Below are 14,729 nucleotides of genomic sequence, written 5' to 3'. Positions count from 1 at the left end.
AACACTTCCATATGAATTTGGGTCAATATATATTGAAACCTCTGTATTTTTAACCATTTAATTTGATCAAATTTGCTTTTTTTTTTCATGCTAACGAAAATCTAATGCATACCTATGTTTTTTCTGAAAAAAAAAGGGTTGTTTCAAAAAAAAAAAATAAAGAATTTAGTCTTTTATGAAAAATTATTAAAAATATTTACAAAATATAACAAAATAGAATCTGAAGTTTTACTTTAAATATTTTGGTTCATTTTTCTATATTTGAATCAATATTAATGTCATGTTGTTGTTTGTATACTTTTATTTTTCTTTATTTTGTATGGTCCTTCTTCTTCCACTTTTTTGTAATCCTTTTTAGAAAAACAATAGAGTGTGTCATTGTATAACCTATGTGAATTTTATATCATATCATCTAACATACTAAATCTCTCCATGCTACATGCTCTAATACTATATTAAATCATCGATTGACCTAAAAGTTTAATCTTATGGATGAAGGTATATATTTTCATCTAATAAAGTGGTATTTCAAATATGAAATTTATGAGAGGATGGAAACGAGAGTAAAGTAAGAGAAAAATAGAATATACATGTATATATACGTACGTATATGTGCATACATACATGTATATATAGATAGTAGGTGGCCATTGAAAGGAATTGTGTTATTTAAAAATAATAATAAAGGTTCTATTATTCTAAAAATGCTAAAAGTGTGTTTTACTTTAATATTCAATCAATAATAAAATATTGTAATTACTTCAACTTTTGTTACAAAATTAATAGAAATTTAGACGGATGGACCAATATGACATAAACTCCAACCTTATGTGCTAAAATGTCAAAGTTTGTGTAGTTAATTAGACATTGGACCATTCAACCAAGTTTAGTTGGATTAACTGGAATACACTTTTATGTTGATTGTAAATTTATTGAAAAAAATTCATCCATTTATTATATTATATTTGTGTTTTTTTATTGGACCAATTAATTAATTAATTTTATTGAAAGATATTATAAGAAATGTCTTTTTTTATGTAAATAAAGATACAACAAATTAGTAAATATACAAATAATGTATTTACTTATACAGATGATTTTTAAACTACGAATAATATAGAATTGTAACTCCATAAACTAAAATTGGAGTCTCCTATAACACCTTTTGTATGAAAAGTTTTGTCTGTTATTCATAGCATATTAAAAACTCATCGTTAAACTATAAAACAGTTTTGAGTTATGATTTCCACTGATAGGTAAGATTAGAAAATGTTAGATATAAAATATGTTAGCAATTTTCTGATTATCTTACAAATTATTAATAGGCTTGGTGTGGTAGACTACAATGCGTAATTAATATTAGTTGGGTATTGAAACGATATTATTAATGGATGGTGGTTTCTACTCCGAATTGGTTGGGTCCTTCAACTTTAATTCGATGGATGCCACTTTTTCTAATGATCCTATTTTATTCAATTGATCATGCATGGAAGTTTGTTTAAAAGAAGAGCTATGATCTAAATTTTCTTCTTTTAAAGTACAATACAGTATAGAATTCTAACAACCGATTATCAATCCCTATCACATGTCATCTCATGTCATGTAAGTGGTAGTTATTGACTTTTCGTAAAACAAATTAAATTTACTTGTATTTTTTAAAATAGTAAAATATAAAATCCGAAAGTCTTTTCAAATATATAAAAAAACAGCAAAATATTTACACTTTAGAACAATTTCAAAAACAGAAGAAGCCCAAAAGATACACAGTGTAAAATACAAAAAATGTCACGCCAACCACGCCGTTAATAACGCGCATAATCTATTTGTGATCGTTTAGATACGACTACAACGATCGCGATCGTTTAGATATGGCTATAATTTATACGCGGTCGTTTAGATATTGCTATAATTTATAAGCGATCGTTTAGATATGATTATAATTTATAGGCGATCGTTTAGATATAGCTACAATTTATAAGCGATCGTTTAGATATGACTACAATTTATACACGATCATTTAGATATGGCTATAATTTATCTTTTGAATTCCATCGTTTAATTTTAGATTTTTGGACCCAAATCTAAATGGTTTTTTTTTTTAATTTGATACACGATTTTTTTTATTCTTTTGCTACACAATTGTTTACATTTAGCTACTCCAATCCAAATAATTTTTTTCCAAAATTTTTTTTACACGATCTTTTAGATTTTGCTATTTTTTTGTACACATTCGTTTAGATTTGGTTGCCCAAATGTAAACACGTAAAAAAAGACGATGGAAAGAAATCACACCAAAAAAAGGAAAAGTAGAAAGACGATGGAAAGAAATCGAAGCGAAAAAGAATAAAAACGATAGAAAGATTAAACGACATAAATAAAGAATTGAAAAATAAGAAATATGATGGAAAGAAATCGCAGAAATTGCAAGACGAGAAAGACGGGCGAAGAAGAAAAAAAAGATGGAAGGACAAACCTAAAATATTTAAAAAATGACTATTTGTTATACCTCTGTAAATAGTTTACAGTTTTGTTACATTTATGTGAATTTCCTAAAATCTATTTACAAAATAAAGCTATAAAACTCCCTATAATTATTTTAAGTTTTTTTTTTATATATTCTAGAATAGTTTCCTTTTTTTTTTCTTTCTTCTTTGTTATATATAACAATTTTTCTTTATTTTCTCTTAAGGTTACCGAGTCTTTTGAGTAAAAAAGTCGAATTCTATAGAAGAAAAATCAATTAAAAACAACATTTTTTTAATTTTAGATAAAATATAACAAACTATAATTTGTGTGTTCTATAATAGACAATAGTAGTCTATATAATCTATCATATATATAGTTATATTTTATTATATTTATAATTAAAAGTTTTATCATTTAAAATAATTTTATATTTACAATTAATTTTAAAATTTTATCATTTAAAATAATTGTACGAATTAGTAATGAATTCATGCCAAATCATGTTGGCTCATTAAAACAATCTCTCAAAATTATATAGGCATCGATCATAAATTAACAAAAATGTCAATGGATTTCGTCATTCAACAAATTTGATAGATTTATAATTAAAAGTTTAAAGAAAGTGACAATTTATTCTGCAAATAATGAACAATATTTAATGGTGTATTTATTTAGAATTAAAAGAATATATTATTTTGTACTCTAAACTTCGAATGTTTTCATCGACTTAATAACTATTTCGATTAAATCTTCAAAGATTGAACCTCAAACCACGAAATTGGTAATACAAATTTATGCTAATCTATGAACCAATAAATTATCCTTATCTTATCTATTGGTTTATAAATTTTGTCTATGAATTTTTTTCATAATCAAATTTAAATTTTGAAAAAAAATGTATTTTTAAAAGATGGGTAAGAAAGAATATAAAACTATGGTGAGAAAACAAATATATATTTGGCATACTAAAAAAAGTTTAGGTTATCAAATTTATCTCACATTTGTTAAATAACTAAATATAAAAATATTATTTATATCCTTATGGTTTTTTTCCTAATGGAATTTGGGTTGTGGGACCAAATGCATCTTGATAGTTTAGAATATGCAAATTGATAGTTTAGGATATGCAATGTTTCACTACACCAATAACTTCAACTCAAAATTATAAAATTTAATCAATTCTACTTAAATTGGGATTATCCCCTTCATTTGATATAGTTCTTACTTTCTGATTGAATATGATTTGGTGAAAATTGAAATCGTCTATTAACAATCTTTAATTCGTTGAATGATTATATTACAAAAGTTAGTTGTTTGATTTTAGATGTAATTTATTTGGCATCTTTCTAAAAGTCAAATTTCATTTCGTCTCTAATCGTGAAAATAACTTAGAAGTTCATAAACTGGTTCATTGTGTTGTTCGATCGGACATAATTGATCGATGGAATGTCGAAACTCATAGTTCAATTTTTTATTGAGATGTATTTTTGGCTTCCTATCCTTTACGGGTGTTCGACTCTTGGTTTAATTGTCTCACCATTAAAATAACATAAATTTCATGACTTATTAACTCTTAGTTAGGGTCAAAACAAGCTAAATCAATTGACATAAGAACGTGTTAGAAATTATGAGATCAATGATTCGAATCCTCTTATTCTCAATTGTATTACCTCCGCAAGTTTACAATTCTACTATTTGCTCTAAATATCTCTTTAATATCTTTTTTTAAAAAAGAAAATTTCTTAACGTTGGTTTAACTTTAAAAAAGTACCAGTTTCAATTGTAACAAAATATCCAAAATATTTATAAAATATAGCAAAATTTTATATAGTATGAACAAGTTTTATATAAAATCTCAAATTTAGTTATATTTTATAAATATTTGAAGAGATTTGCATTTTATGTTAGAAAGTTCAAATTGGTTAAACTAAACCAACGTCATGACTTATTTAATTATTATTGTTGTTATTATTTTGTTTAGGAAATGGGGAATGGGTAAGTGATAGTTTAGAAGGGATAAATAAAGACTTTTGACTTAGAACAAGATGAAACATTTCACGATTATTAAAAAATGTGAACAATTAAAGGATATTTTTAAATTAGTAAAATTAAAGGGAAATTTGCATGAAGCTAACAAAATACCAAACTAGGTCCGTGTAACAAAATCCATAAAATTAGTTATATTTTAAATATTTCAGGTTTGTCATTCTGTCTTTCTTCTTCTGCTTGCTGCAGTTTCTTTCATCGTTTTTTTTTTCTTTTCTTTTTTCGCTGCGATTTCTTTACATCGTCTTTCTTTTTTTTTACGTCGTAACCAAATTTAAACTATCGTGTAAAAAAATAGCAGAATCTAAAAGATCGTGTATAAATAATCTTAAAAAAGATCATTTAAATTGGAGTAGTCAAATATATGATGGAAAAAACACTAGAGACATGCAGCAGCGAAATTTAAAGGATCATGTTTTACTCTATATGCATCTAAACGATTTAGAAGTTAACATGCACCTACTATGTAATGAACTTAAATGAAAAGCCAAAAGGTAAACGATGTTCTTACCTTTGTAGTTTTGAACTTCTTCTTTAATCCAACGCTTCTTTGCCTGAATATCACGAACAAGGACAACCACCAAGCTGACCTACTATACTCAGGACCAAAAATAGAGTCGTGAGACTCGGTTATGCGAAGAGATATTTAGAGAGAGATGGGAGCGAATCGTTTAGGTGTTCCTTTTTTTAGATAAAACATCATCCCTTTCTCATTCGGTAATGAGAAGTTTTTATATGAAAATTACATGCAAATTGCATGTAAATTATTTCATATATAATCAACACCTAATCAAATCATTAACTCTTAATGAAATTAGTGGTTTTTTTAACTCATAATCGGCTGCCACATCGCCCACTAACATTTAGTGTTTAAGAAATTAGTTAAAGAGGTATTTTGGTCATTTGACCAATCTTAAGTCAAAGTCAAACTTCGACTTTTCTTAGTCAAAAGTCAACTTTTTGACTTTTTACTAATTTTCCCGTATTGACTAATTCTAACCTCCCAAGTATGAATCCGTATTCATTTCTCTAAAATTCAAATCATATTTGAATATAAATTCGGTCAAAGTTCAAAATCGATATGTTGACGTTTGACCGTTTTCTAAACTTTTCAAGCTTTTAAATATGAATCTATATTCATATTTATTTAAATCATATTTAAACACAAAACTTAAAGTTTATTTCTACCTACTTATATCTTATATATTTGTCGGTTTCTCTCTCTTATCTTTATTCGAATAATTCGAATTACTTCACTACAAGAAAACGGAGCATTCCCCACGCCAAAAAAGACGTCGGCATAAAGAACGTCGGAAAAAAGGGTATTCCCGACGCTATCAAGACTGCGTCAGGAGAGGCGTCGGAAAAAAAACTTTTTTCCGACACATCAAACAGGTGTCGGCCACGCATCGGGAAAAGACCAAATTAATTTAAAAAAACACATTATTCCCGAAGCCGTGCACAGTGCGTCGGGAACGGCATCGGGAATAGGGTTTTCCCGACGCACTGTGTGGTGTCGAGAAAATCGTTTAATGAGCATCGGGAATTCCCTTTTTTTCAACGCCTTTTTGGGGATTTCCCGACGCTGTGACACTGCGTCAGGAAATCCCCTTCTTAATCGTTTCAGTTCTGTATTTTACAGAACTGAAATCAAGAGGAAAAAAGAGAGGAAGAGATCGTCGAAGCTGAGAGGAGATCGAACCGTTCCGTCGCCGTTTTGCCGCCGTTCCGTCGCCGTCTGCCACTTTAGGTAAGTGAAAAATTAAAATTTGTTTAGTTTAAAGTTATGTTTTAGGGTTTTTTTTAGGAAAATTGTTTTAGGATTTTCTTTTGAAATATATTTTTGTTTGTTAAATGTATTTTTGTATAGAATGTGTGTAATTTGTGGTTGAATTTAAATTTGAACGGCTTAGGGTTTATGATTTATAGTTAATTTCAAAATTGAATTGGAATGGTTAATATAGTTAAATTGAAATTTGAGAGGTTTATAGTTGAATAGAAAATTGAAATTGGAAGGGAGGGGGGATTTTTAGTTAAATTGAAAATTGAATTGGGGGAGGGGGTTTAAGTTAAATTGAAAATTGAATTTTTTTGGGGGGGAGTTATGGTTGAATTCAAATTTGAATGAGGGGGTTATGGTTACATTCAAATTTGAAGGGGGTTTTATGTTTTGAATTGAAAATGTAATATGTGTGTTAAGATATTTGTTTTGGCTATCCTGCAGTTATGGTAGTTTTTTTGTTTTGAATTTGTTTGTGTTTGGGATAGCTATCCTGCAGTTATGGTAGTCTTTTTTGTTTTGAATTTGTTGATTTCAAGGGATGGTAGCTTGAAGTATTTTGTTGTTAATAATTAGGTTGTGTTGGTTATCCTACAGTTATGGTAGCCTCTGTAGTTTGGAGGAGTTTCTAGGATGCGAAGATTTTGAAGTATTTTGTTGTTAATAATTAGGTTATGTTGGCTATCATGCAGTTATGGTAGCCTCTATAGTTTGAAGTTAGTTATTGAAAAATAGTGAAATTCAGGGGAGTAAGTTATGGATGTGAGAGAGTGAGAGAGATATGTTTCTAATCAAACCTATTTATGTTTTAAGGACTTAAACGATGGATAAGGGTTGGATGAAACTTAGAAATAAGTTCTCCCTTGAGTATAGACATGGAGTGACCCAATTTTTAGAATTTGCCAAGTTTCACATTGATGTCTATGGACGATTAAGGTATCCATGCAAGAGAAGTTTGAATTTAAATTGGAGCTCATTAGAGGGTGTCGAACGACATCTACTGACTATTGGAATATCCTCTGATTAAGGTGTCCATGTAAGAGATGTTTGTATTTGCTTATTGAATGTTTGTTTTCTATGTCCACAGCCATTATGTCATATCGACGATCAAAATTTATGGAGACAGACGATATGTTCCTCCAGTTTGAGGACGGTTTAGATAACATTGCGGGAGGGTCGTCATCTGTGGGCGACAATACGGGTGAGTCTAAGAATTTTCTTTATTTTAAGTTACAATTATTTCATGTTCATTTTTCTAACTTTATATGTTATTATCGATTTAGACGTGTGCGTGCGAAAGACATTTCCTGTCTGCTGTCTTAAGTGGACGGACGTTGGGAGAGAATACATTGAGGTCGTCAAGGGCGACCTCTAGGTAATTAAATGCACTACACATTTATATATGATTTCATTTGAAACATATCTAACTTTAACCAATCTAATGTGTTATGTTTGTAGTGTGTAGCGATTGTTTGTGCTTGATTTCAATGATCAAGCAATGAACAGGTTTGTTGAGCATCAGATGCTCACGACCTTTAAAGAGTTTCGGGTCGACTGTCACAGACATTTCAAAAAGTACAGCGACCAGGAGGAGGCTCGTGCCAACCCACCAAACACATAGGTTGGACGTGATGAGGATTGACACTTCCTCTACGACCACTATATCAGCCGTGTATTCCAGGTATTTGTCATGATTAATTATGATAACAAGTTTTAATATGTATAAGAAATAAACAATATAATTATTTTAATGCATGAGCAATCATGGACAAACAAGGCTGCTAGACAGAAGCAGCCTTACAATCATAGTAGCGGGTCCAAGTCATTTCTATAATGACAGTATGAGCTCGCTGAGAGAAAAGGAGAGTCGGTCGATCGTGTGGAATTGTTTCGGGAAACACACGTTCGAGCTTGGACATTCGTGTCGCAGGCCCCCAAGGATGCGCATGTAAGTTATACCCTTATTAATTATCCACTTTCATTAGATATTTTTGCGCGTTACCTAACATAGTTTTTAAATTTTTTGCAGAATCAAATGCTGGAACTCCAATCCCAGCCTACCCCAGAGGGTAGTCAGCCACTCTCTGAGGATGAGATATGCGATCAGGTGTTGGGTAGACGACTAGGCTACTCAAAAGGCCTTGGTTGGGGACCCAAGCCGAAGGCTCGCAGAACGGCGAGTGCAAGCAGTTCGTCGACATCTTGTTCGCAGTCCACAGAAAAAGAGATTGAATTACAAACTAAACTTCATGAAGTTTTGGAACGGATTGAAGTACAAGATAAAAATCACCAAGCATTAGCTTCACAAGTGGAAATCATGAAAAAGATGATAGAAGAATTAACTCGTGCACAACAGGGACCACCACATGATCCCTAGCTCTACGGTACGTATATATGTCTCTATTATTCTTAATTTTTTGCAATATATGATTATGTACTAAACTTAGTTATTTTTATATCATTTTTAGGACCGAAGGTGTATAATGACGCGCATACGCACCTCGTTGGTAGACTTTTTCTTATGTTTGTGTTTTTTTTTTATTATGAGAACTATATTATTTTGTAGTGAACTTATTCGTATTATTGATTTTAATTCTTTTTTTAATTTGTGTTTGTATATTTCTTAATTTATTTTAATTTATATTCAATTTGTTTTAATTTAATCCAAAACGTCGGGAAAAATATTTGACCAATCCGAACATTGTTGTGAATGTTTGAGCAAAATATTTTAAGAAAAAAATAGAAATAAAATATTAAAAAATATATCTAAAAATGAATTCCCAACGCAATGAAACATCGGGAAAAAAACGTCAGAAAAGAGGAATTCTCGACGCTGCAAGGTGCGTCCGGCATAAGGCGCGTCGGGAAAGAGGTATTTCCAACACCACCTTTGTCGATGCCTTTCTCTCGACGTTCTTCCTGACGTCGTGATGTACGTCGGGATATCCTTTTTCGACGACATTTTTTGGCGTCGGGAGTACCCCCGTCTCTTGTAGTGCTTCAACATACTTGTTCTTAGTTGAATCCATATGAGCTAGTAGGGGAACCTAATAGACCTATAGATCATGGACTCCAACGATTCGAGATTAACTGGCTAAACTCTTTTAGACCAAAGTTAATCAACATTCGTTAATTAAAGAGTCATTCCACTAAAGACTCTTAGTTGCACTCCCCTCACTATAGATATATTTCTGTCCAACCTGATATAACCATGATGAGTAAGTCGATCCTTCACAGGTTGTTTGTAATCTCGACTGGGTCAAAATACCGTTTTATCCCCAAGACTACATCTTGTTCCTTAAGACCCACTGATCCATTATTGAACAATTGGTTTAAGGTCCAACCTTTAAACCTGAATCCTTCTCGGGCCAATGAGAAGGTGGGACCCCTTGTTCAGGACTTGGATTCAGTCTTTAAAGAAACAACCTATCTACTATCCCAGAAGTGGGTAGGAGTGAATTCCATCTTGCACCCTATGTCCCTAACTATCCACTCGGTCTTACCCCTGAAATGGGAGGTTTATTGGGCCAGCGATGTTGAGCTGCCCTCACCTATGCAGATCTAAGGATACTACCGAATGAATAGAAGTTCATAGTTAGCTCAGGATTAAGATCAAGTTACCTAGGTCATCATAAATGAAATAGTCAGTTTACAGTTTACGGTGTTATAACTAAAAAGTGACTATTTCGTGGTTCCAGTCTTATGCAAACCATTTACATAGGACGCCCCTACTCCCACGTCTCTACATGAACGATTCAGGATTACATCGTTTATACCAACTACGGAGCGGGCTGCATCCATAGTGTTTAACTAGAATAAGGCGTCCAACCTTATTCATACACTATAGACCATTTGGGCTATTAACTTGAACTTAATCCATGTTTATGTCTCTACGTAAAGTTCAAATATATATGACAAACTCAGTAAAATAGCCTTGAGATCTTAATTTATTGGTTTTAAGATTATAGCATTCAATAATAAATTATATTGAATCAAATAACAAAGTACGAGATTTAGGACACAAATTCCAATAATATAAACGATCGTGTTAAAAAAATCGTTTAGTCAAATATAAATGATCGTGTACTAAAAGAATCTTAATTTGTTCAATCAAATCTAAATGATCGTGTACCAAAAGAATTAAAAAAAATCCTTTAGCCAAATCTAAACAATCGTGTACAAAAAAATCTTGAAAAAATAAACGATCATGTAAACAAATTTAAATGATTGTGTAAAAAAAAGTAAACGATCATGTACGAAATTTTTTTTTAAAAATCGTTTAGCCAAATCTAAACGATCGTGTACCAAAATAAAAATGATTTGCCTACCCAAATTTAAACGATTATGTAACCAATTTTAAACGTAACAAAATTAAACGATCATGTACCAAAAATAGTCAAATTTAAACGATCATGTACCAAATATATTATGTGGCATTGTTGTACCAAATATATTACACGCGCGTTGTTAATGGGGCATTTTTGGTATTTTACTCGGTGGACCTGTGAGCTTTTTCTGTTTTTAGGATTGTTCTATACAGTGTAAATATTTTGCCGCTTTATTCTATTTGTAAAAAGACCCCAAAATTAAACTAAAATATTTATAATATATAACAAAATTATATATATCGATAGACTTTTATTGCTATATTGATACATATCGATATTTATCAATGTTTATTATCGATAAAATCTGAAATTTTATTATTTTTTATAAATATTTTGTTAAATTTTGTCCTTTTTAATAATTCTCCTAATAATTAAATATATATAAATATTTTAAAAAAATTACACGTATAGTCATTGTAGACTTATATTAACGATATAATATAGTCTATTATTAATAGACTTTAGGAGTGTGATTAAATTTTTACTAATTTACATTTGTTTTTTGTTATGTTTGCTAATACTTTCAATCTTGTTATATTTACAAATATTTCATTTTGTTTAGTTATGGAAATCATACATTGTTAAGTGTCTACTCGAGTTATGGAAATCATACCTTGTTAAGTATCTACGCAGAGTTTAGATTTTTATTTTAAAAAATAATTGATTTTTTCCCAATTTTTTATTGTAGTTTTTTGTTTTTTCTTCTAATAAAAACGTTTTTATATTTTGAACCAAATTTAAAAACAAAAAAAAAAAAACATTTTTTGTTATGAAATAAATAACCAAAAAACTAAATAAGAACAATGCAACAAAGCAAAAAAGAATAGAGAAGATAGGAAGTAAAAGACAATTAAACTCAATTGTGGTGTATATTAAAAAAACACTACACACCTCTAATTATAGACATATCATGATATATGTTACATTATGGAATTGAATGAGACTTATATGAAAATTGTAACCTATATAGGTTATGATATCTACATTTTTAATATATCTTTATATTTATAATATTTTTAAAATTTTAAAACTTGACTTGGTTTTTGAAAACATTCAACGTAAGAAATAGAAAGGTAGAATAATTGTCTATAATCTTTAATTTCTAGAACCATCCGTGTGTGATAAGTCTTAACGAATTGAAATTTACTTGCAGTGGTATAAAATGATTAGTTTTACTTTTATGACGACCCGAATTACTCTATCAAAACTGTTTAAGTTTTCAACTCTGCAATGTATATTCTCTTATGTTTGTGATAATTTGATAATTAAACTTTAACATATAGTTTATAATCTCTATAGGAAGAAAAGATCTCTTTTCATGATCCAAACAACTCATAATGATTATGGGCAACTCTGTTCACTTGTACTAGAGTGACTTTACAAAAATAAGAGACATAAACAACGTTAACAAAAAAAAATATGGTATTTTTAATAGAAGAATTAACCGCATACAAATTGGAGTTTAATTGGTTAGTGAAGAACAGTATGCAAGTCATTCTCATGTCCATTGACTTCTACATTCACTCATCATTTCAAATTTATACGTTATTATATTGTTATTTGAGTGAAAAGGGTAAAATAATAATACTCATTGATACCTTGCAAAAGTGAAATCTAAAGTTATTTTATGTTTTTCATATCCATTTTTAATTGCATTTTTTTTAAAAAAAATATAAATTTGGAATAAAAAAATAACACACACGTATTTATTTGTTTTTACATAAAAAAGAAAAAAGGAAAATTAAGATATTTGTATTTTAACTGAAAATATCGCTTCATCTTTCGGCGCCCAACGGAGCACCGAAAGAACCACCGTTAGATACAATGAAATCCAAAACAGTGGAGACAATCTCATCGAAACATACCGGCGCCGTCGTGTCTACCACCAGTCTCGGCACATCGCCGACATCAAACTCCGTACATCCGCCGTAACTTTCCAGAAGCATCTCGATTTCGCGCCACGTGGACGGCTTATGCCAATTCGTCCGATCATCAGTGCCGCGGCTCTCCAATCTCCGCCTCCACACCGTCAGATCAGACGGCCTGCACTCGACGATCAGAACCCGGGCGCCGGAGACGGAAGCCACGTCGGCGAGGCGGCAGAGGTGAGATCGGCGAGAAAGAGGCGTATCGACGACAACGCTGAGGCCTAGACGGAGCTGTGTGGAGGCAAGGCGGAAAACGACGTCGTATGAGAGATCGTTGACGAGTGTGGCGGTGGTTGCGGCAGCGAGGGGAGCGGCGCAGTCCTTGACGTCGTCTTTGTCGATGAGAGGGATTTTGAGGAGAGAGGCTATGGCTTGGGCCAAAGTGCTTTTGCCGGTTCCGGGATGCCCTTTCATCGCTATCACCATTCTTCTTCTCTCTTCAATTTCTTCTGCCATTTTTTTTTTAATTTTAATTTTTTTTCATTTTGCGTGACAATTGTAATTTTATTATCTTCACCCACTGTTTGAGAATGGAAAAAAGAAAAGATATTTATTTGAGTGTGTGGATTTTTTTAATGGAATTGCTTCTTTTATGCTCCAACTTGCCATTTAAGCTTAGTTGTTGATTTTTTCTAAGGATGTAGTTCAACTATATATATATGTAATTGCTATGTTGACTATGCTCATGTAGTTCCATATTGTTGATAACTTGACAAGACGAGTACGCCTCAATTAAACTATCGGATTAGGAGACATTCTCAAACCAACCAATGTTTTCGTTTTGGTTGGGTTGGCAATCTGAATTAATTTTCCAACCCAACCCATAAAATATGGGTTTGGTTGGTTTTTTTCTCCCAACTTTATGTTTGTAAAGTTTAGAGTGATGAAGAAGTCGACTAAGAAAGTGAAGAGGGAGACGATGCGCGAAGGAGACCAAGAGAGAGTCTGATAAGAATGACCTAATTTCCTAATGTTTTATTAAATAATATATATATATACACACACCTAAGGATGTATGTATATATGTATATATGTAGAATTTACCACGAATTCAACATTGAAAACAACTTGATCTTGAACAAATTATTTAGAGGAAAAAACGCAATGACGACATAAATAAATTTGATGCGGGGATCAAACGATTATCATACCTTACTAACATTCCAAAATCTTGGAAACCCTAACGCCAAAGTAAAACAAAAAAAAAAAACAAAAACGCGAAGAGGAAAAGAAATAGGAGGATTTACAGGCAATAGGATACGAAACTGAGGCGATTGATTAATGAATAACTATACCAAAATTGGAAAAATGGCAAACGGAGTCACCGACGATTGGCGATTGCTGCGACAGCCAACTGAGGGAAAATGAGAGATTTGTGAGTCGCAAATTGCGATGGTGCGATGCGAACGATGAAGGGCAAACGCGGCGTGAGGGAGAAAAAAATAACCTAAGTTTATAAATATATATATATATATATATATATATATATATATATATATATATTTTAAAAAAGGGAGTCTGTTTGATCGGTTTACCAAGCCGACCGACCTCATAAAGAAACCCGACCACCTAAATTCAGTTTTTTGTTTCCAATACCCAAACTCGTCCGCCTATATTATTGTTCCGACCGCCCGACATCGGTTCGTTTAGTTTCGGTCGTTCGTTTCGATTTTTCGGCCCGTCATGCTTACCCTATTAATCACATATCATATTTACATAGGATATCTAATAAATATAAATCTTAATCTCATGCAATGGTCCACTTTCCTTCTTTCATTTTTCTATTTTTTTAATATATTATTAATAATAAAGATGGGTAATTTGGTCTTTTGGGTTCGTGTAAAATTGAAACCCATAAGGACATTTATGAAAAAATTGGCAACATTAGGTCAAATTTGTAGTAAGACACCCCTAATTAGACTATAGTAGTTAAAACCCTTTAGAAACATTTAGATAAATCACCTATTTTATACATGATTTTACACAAATTGTATGTGTGCATATTTTACATTGTATTTTAATTTTATAACAAATTTTACATTATGTGAAAGTACAAATTTATATCAATACAATCAGGAAAAGATATTGCTAATGATATTTTATATATATAGTATAATATGG

Source organism: Cucumis melo, chromosome 7 (genome assembly GCF_025177605.1).
Source record: "Cucumis melo cultivar AY chromosome 7, USDA_Cmelo_AY_1.0, whole genome shotgun sequence".
Taxonomy (NCBI): Eukaryota; Viridiplantae; Streptophyta; class Magnoliopsida; order Cucurbitales; family Cucurbitaceae; genus Cucumis; species Cucumis melo.
The sequence above is the reverse complement of the archived record's forward strand: the minus strand, read 5'-3'. Positions refer to the sequence as shown.